The sequence below is a fragment of the Mixophyes fleayi genome, chromosome 3 (assembly GCF_038048845.1).
Source record: "Mixophyes fleayi isolate aMixFle1 chromosome 3, aMixFle1.hap1, whole genome shotgun sequence".
In the NCBI taxonomy this organism is placed as follows: Eukaryota; Metazoa; Chordata; class Amphibia; order Anura; family Limnodynastidae; genus Mixophyes; species Mixophyes fleayi.
The window spans coordinates 39,395,957-39,401,956 of NC_134404.1; positions in this window are offsets into that span (position 1 = coordinate 39,395,957).

Genomic DNA, 6,000 nt, shown 5'->3' on the forward strand with positions numbered 1-6,000 from the left:
TGACCCTAGTGACATCACTACTCTCCAAAAGTGATTACACCACTAGTCATCAATATAAAGATATATTTTAAGGATATTCCCATTGTACATATATTCATGTTACTTGTGTATTATGAATATTAGACATCATCGAGCAGACTGGGGGGGTAAATTTATCAAGCTGCGGGTTTGAAAAAGTGGAGATGTTGCCCATAGCAACCAATCAGATTCTAGTTATCATTTGTTTAGTACATTCTACAAAATGACAGCTAGAATCTGATTGGTTGCTATAGGCAACATCTCCACTTTTTCAATAAATTTACCCCCGAGTGTTTTTATACAAGTTCTCTTCTCTGAGTGGACTTCTAATACCCATATTTATAGTATGGGGTGGGCATTCTTCCTTTTAAGACACAATTTAACTATCACATCGCTGGTCAGATGTAAAGGAGAGAGTAAAGGATTTACACGTAAAAAAGCAATCTCTAAACAATTACAAATTAAAGTCAAATAAGAATGAGGTTGTTAAAGAAAATCTGACGGCACAAAAGGTAATCATGTAAACATGTACATGTATGCTTCATAATTAGCAACTTTCTGGATCTTCTGACAATGGTTTGGTTACAAACATGGGCAACTTTACAGACAGGAATTCTTTCCTATGTAGGAGAAGTTTCCATTCGCCGCATGGTGCTTGCAGGGCTCCATATACACAAATGCATAGACTATTGGGAACAACGGTGATCTAGTTCCAGCAGAAGATTAGATACAGGATCTGTGCCAGTGCTTTTCATCTTGCTGGAACGCTTCAATATACACAGATTGAATCATTCAGACCACAGTTATGCTGTGACTGACAGACCTTCTTTAATCGTTTTTCATTAATGAATGGGCAGCACAGTGGTTAGCATTGCTGCCTCGCAGTGGCCAGTTCGCTCAGTTCATTCGGCACCAGGACTCAGAGTGGACCAGTTCACGTGGCGTTGTAGGGTTTTCATTTTATTCCCTGCTGCGCTTCCCTGTCACCATAGCAATTCCTCAGTTAGCTGTACATAATTCACCTTTTAACTAAAAATCAGTCTATAGTGTTCCCATTGGAAACATGTTCTCTGGAGAATGAATTAGAACTCACAATGCCATTTTATATGTAACTAGCAGAATACCCGGCGTTGCCCGGGATTTAAAGAATTTTAAGACACAACTGTGTTACAAAGTGTTTCTCTGAGTTTTAAGAGACCAGTTACTGGATGAAGCGGCATTAAACCATTCCCAATATTTAAGAAATGATCAGCAAACTGACCATCCATTGTGTTGCCATGCAGAGAAACTCTCATATTTGTGGTTAGTCGCAAAGTGCGAACAGGCCTGCAAAGATGTGATGATTTAAGGCATGCATTAATTTCATCCGCCATTGTTCCTTCTGGAATGACCGGCAATGTTTGTCGAAAATCTCCAGCCAATACAACAGTGACTCCACCCATTAGTAAATCATTGCCTCTTAAAAATTGAAGTCTTTGATTGAGGGCCTGTAAAGCATTTTTGTGTGACATGGTGCATTTATCTCATACAATGACCTGACATTGCTGCAGAATCTGAGTTTTTTCTGTTCGTTTAGTGATATTGCAGACGGGAGTTTCACTTCGGGCCAGATTAAGCGGTAACTTGAAAGCTGAATGTGCTGTTCTTCCACCAGGGAGCAAAGTTGCAGCAATTCCAGAAGAGGCCACAGCAATAGCTATCTTGGAATGTACTCGAATTTTAGCAAGTAACAACTTGATGAGAAACGTCTTACCTGTTCCTCCGGGTGCATCCAGAAAAAATATATTTCCCCTTTTTTTTGGAACTTCTTCCAAGACATTGTTCCAGACATTCCAAAGTTATGGTCATTTTAGATGATTTTTAGTTGTTACCCCCCTCGCCATCCCCACCCTTAGGAGTGCTAGGGGTGTCTTGCCCCCACAATATTTGTTGTTAGACTGTAAGTCATATGTGTACCAGGTTTGGTGTAAATTGTTCCAGACATTCCAGAGTTATGGTCGTTTTTGATGATTTTTAGGTGTTACCCCTCTCGCCACCCCCACCCTTAGGAGTGCTAGGGGTGTTTTGCCCCCACAATATTTGTTATCAGACTGTAAGTCATATGTGTACCAGGTTTGGTGTAAATTGTTCCATACATTCCAGAGTTATGGTCGTTTTCGATGATTTCTAGGTGTTACCCCCCCCTCGCCACCCCCACCCCGTAATGAATTTTAGTTCCCTCCGTCATGTTTTAATACACTCGTATGCAAAATTTCATGATCTTCGCTTGAAAAATGTGGATTTGTATAGAAAGACAGACAGACAGAAGGACAGAAGGACAAATTTTCTCTTTTATATATTAGATAACCATTAGTAATTGTGGTAGTTCACTGCTACTGACAAATACAGTAAAAAAAACCACAATGTACAAGTGTTAGTGAAGGAATAATCCACCAGAGAGGAGAAGCAGCGCAGTAAATGTGTAGTGAAAGACTTAAAACGGGAAATAGCTTTCAAATCAATGAGTTCTGACAACAACATGTTTCAGTCGTTGTTTTGCAAACAAATGTACAGGTATATTATTGTCTAATATGTTTTATATAATTATATTCAGTGGTCAGGTTAGGTAGTAGTCTTATTCTATGTTTGTATAGAATGTGATACAACTGTATTATGATCATGTCCAGTTTTCATGCAGTCTTGGAAGATTTAGTGTCCTATGTCTGTAGAATGCTTCTTTTTGATCAGGTCATGTTGGGTAGGTGCAGTGTCCTCTCTGTATAAAATATTGACTTGTGGGCAGGTCATTTTGGGTACATGCAGTATGCTGTCTATATAATGTCGTGTGGTCAGGTCATGTTGGGTAGGTGCAGTATCCTGTCTGTATATAATGTCGTGTGGTCAGGTCATGTTGGGTGAGTGCAGTATCCTGTCTGTATAGAATGTTGTTGTGTGGTCAGGTCATGTTGGGTGGGTGCAGTATCCTGTCTGTATATAATGTTGTGTGGTCAGGTCATGTTGGTTAGGTGCAGTATCCTGTCTGTATAGAATGCTGTCTTGTGGTCAGGTCATGTTTGGTAGGTGCAGTATCCTGTCTGTATATAATGTTGTCGTGTGGTCAGGTCATGTTGGGTAGGTGCAGTATCCTGTCTGTATATAATGTTGTGTGGTCAGGTCATGTTGGGTAGGTGCAGTATCCTGTCTGTATATAATGTTGTCGTGTGGTCAGGTCATGTTGGGTAGGTGCAGTATCCTGTCTGTATATAATGTTGTCATGTGGTCAGGTCATGTTGGGTAGGTGCAGTATCCTGTCTGTATATAATGTCGTGTGGTCAGGTCATGTTGGGTAGGTGCAGTATCCTGTCTGTATATAATGTTGTCGTGTGGTCAGGTCATGTTGGGTAGGTGCAGTATCCTGTCTGTATATAATGTTGTCATGTGGTCAGGTCATGTTGGGTAGGTGCAGTATCCTGTCTGTATATAATGTTGTCGTGTGGTCAGGTCATGTTGGGTAGGTGTAGTATCCTGTCTGTATAGAATTCTGTCTTGTAGTCAGGTCATGTTTGGTAGGTGCAGTATCCTGTCTGTATATAATGTCGTGTGGTCAGGTCATGTTGGGTAGGTGCAGTATCCTGTCTGTATATAATGTTGTTGTGTGGTCAGGTCATGTTGGGTAGGTGCAGTATCCTGTCTGTATATAATGTTGTCGTGGGGTCAGGTCATGTTGGGTAGGTGTAGTATCCTGTCTGTATAGAACTCTGTTGTGTGGTCAGGTCATGTTGGGTAGATGCGGTATCCTTTCTGTATAGAATGTTGTCTTGTGTTCATGTCATGTTGGGAGAGTGTAGTTTCCTGTCTGTATAGAATGCTGTCTTGTGTTCATGTCATGTAGGTGCAGTATCCTGTCTGTATATAATGTTGTGTGGTCAGGTCATGTTGGGTAGGTGCAGTATCCTGTCTGTATAGAATGTTGTCGTGTGGTCAGGTCATGTTGTGTAGGTGCATTATCCTGTCTATATAATGTTGTGTGGTCAGGTCATGTCGGGTTGGTGCAGTATCCTGTCTGTATATAATGTTGTCGTGTGGTCATGTCATGTTGGGTTGGTGCAGTATCCTGTCTGTATATAATGTTGTTGTGTGGTCAGGTCATGTTGGGTAGGTGCAGTATCCTGTCTGTATATAATGTTGTCATGTGGTCAGGTCATGTTGGGTAGGTGCAGTATCCTGTCTGTATATAATGTTGTCGTGTGGTCAGGTCATGTTGGGTAGGTGTAGTATCCTGTCTGTATAGAATTCTGTCTTGTAGTCAGGTCATGTTTGGTAGGTGCAGTATCCTGTCTGTATATAATGTCGTGTGGTCAGGTCATGTTGGGTAGGTGCAGTATCCTGTCTGTATATAATGTTGTCGTGTGGTCAGGTCATGTTGGGTAGGTGCAGTATCCTGTCTGTATAGAACTCTGTTGTGTGGTCAGGTCATGTTGGGTAGGTGTAGTATCCTGTCTGTATAGAACTCTGTTGTGTGGTCAGGTCATGTTGGGTAGGTGCAGTATCCTGTCTGTATATAATGTTGTCGTGGGGTCAGGTCATGTTGGGTAGGTGTAGTATCCTGTCTGTATAGAACTCTGTTGTGTGGTCAGGTCATGTTGGGTAGATGCGGTATCCTTTCTGTATAGAATGTTGTCTTGTGTTCATGTCATGTTGGGAGAGTGTAGTTTCCTGTCTGTATAGAATGCTGTCTTGTGTTCATGTCATGTAGGTGCAGTATCCTGTCTGTATATAATGTTGTGTGGTCAGGTCATGTTGGGTAGGTGCAGTATCCTGTCTGTATAGAATGTTGTCGTGTGGTCAGGTCATGTTGTGTAGGTGCATTATCCTGTCTATATAATGTTGTGTGGTCAGGTCATGTCGGGTTGGTGCAGTATCCTGTCTGTATATAATGTTGTCGTGTGGTCATGTCATGTTGGGTTGGTGCAGTATCCTGTCTGTATATAATGTTGTTGTGTGGTCAGGTCATGTTGGGTAGGTGCAGTATCCTGTCTGTATAGAATGTTGTCATGTGGTCAGGTCATGTTGGGTAGGTGCAGTATCCTGTCTGTATATAATGTCGTGTGGTCAGGTCATGTTGGGTAGGTGCAGTATCCTGTCTGTATATAATGTTGTCGTGTGGTCAGGTCATGTTGGGTAGGTGCAGTATCCTGTCTGTATATAATGTTGTCATGTGGTCAGGTCATGTTGGGTAGGTGCAGTATCCTGTCTGTATATAATGTTGTCGTGTGGTCAGGTCATGTTGGGTAGGTGTAGTATCCTGTCTGTATAGAATTCTGTCTTGTAGTCAGGTCATGTTTGGTAGGTGCAGTATCCTGTCTGTATATAATGTCGTGTGTTCAGGTCATGTTGGGTAGGTGCAGTATCCTGTCTGTATATAATGTTGTCGTGTGGTCAGGTCATGTTGGGTAGGTGCAGTATCCTGTCTGTATATAATGTTGTCGTGGGGTCAGGTCATGTTGGGTAGGTGTAGTATCCTGTCTGTATAGAACTCTGTTGTGTGGTCAGGTCATGTTGGGTAGATGCGGTATCCTTTCTGTATAGAATGTTGTCTTGTGTTCATGTCATGTTGGGAGAGTGTAGTTTCCTGTCTGTATAGAATGCTGTCTTGTGTTCATGTCATGTAGGTGCAGTATCCTGTCTGTATATAATGTTGTGTGGTCAGGTCATGTTGGGTAGGTGCAGTATCCTGTCTGTATAGAATGTTGTCGTGTGGTCAGGTCATGTTGTGTAGGTGCATTATCCTGTCTATATAATGTTGTGTGGTCAGGTCATGTCGGGTTGGTGCAGTATCCTGTCTGTATATAATGTTGTCGTGTGGTCATGTCATGTTGGGTTGGTGCAGTATCCTGTCTGTATATAATGTTGTTGTGTGGTCAGGTCATGTTGGGTAGGTGCAGTATCATGTCTGTATATAATGTTGTTGTGTGGTCATGTCATGTTGGGTTGATGCAGTAT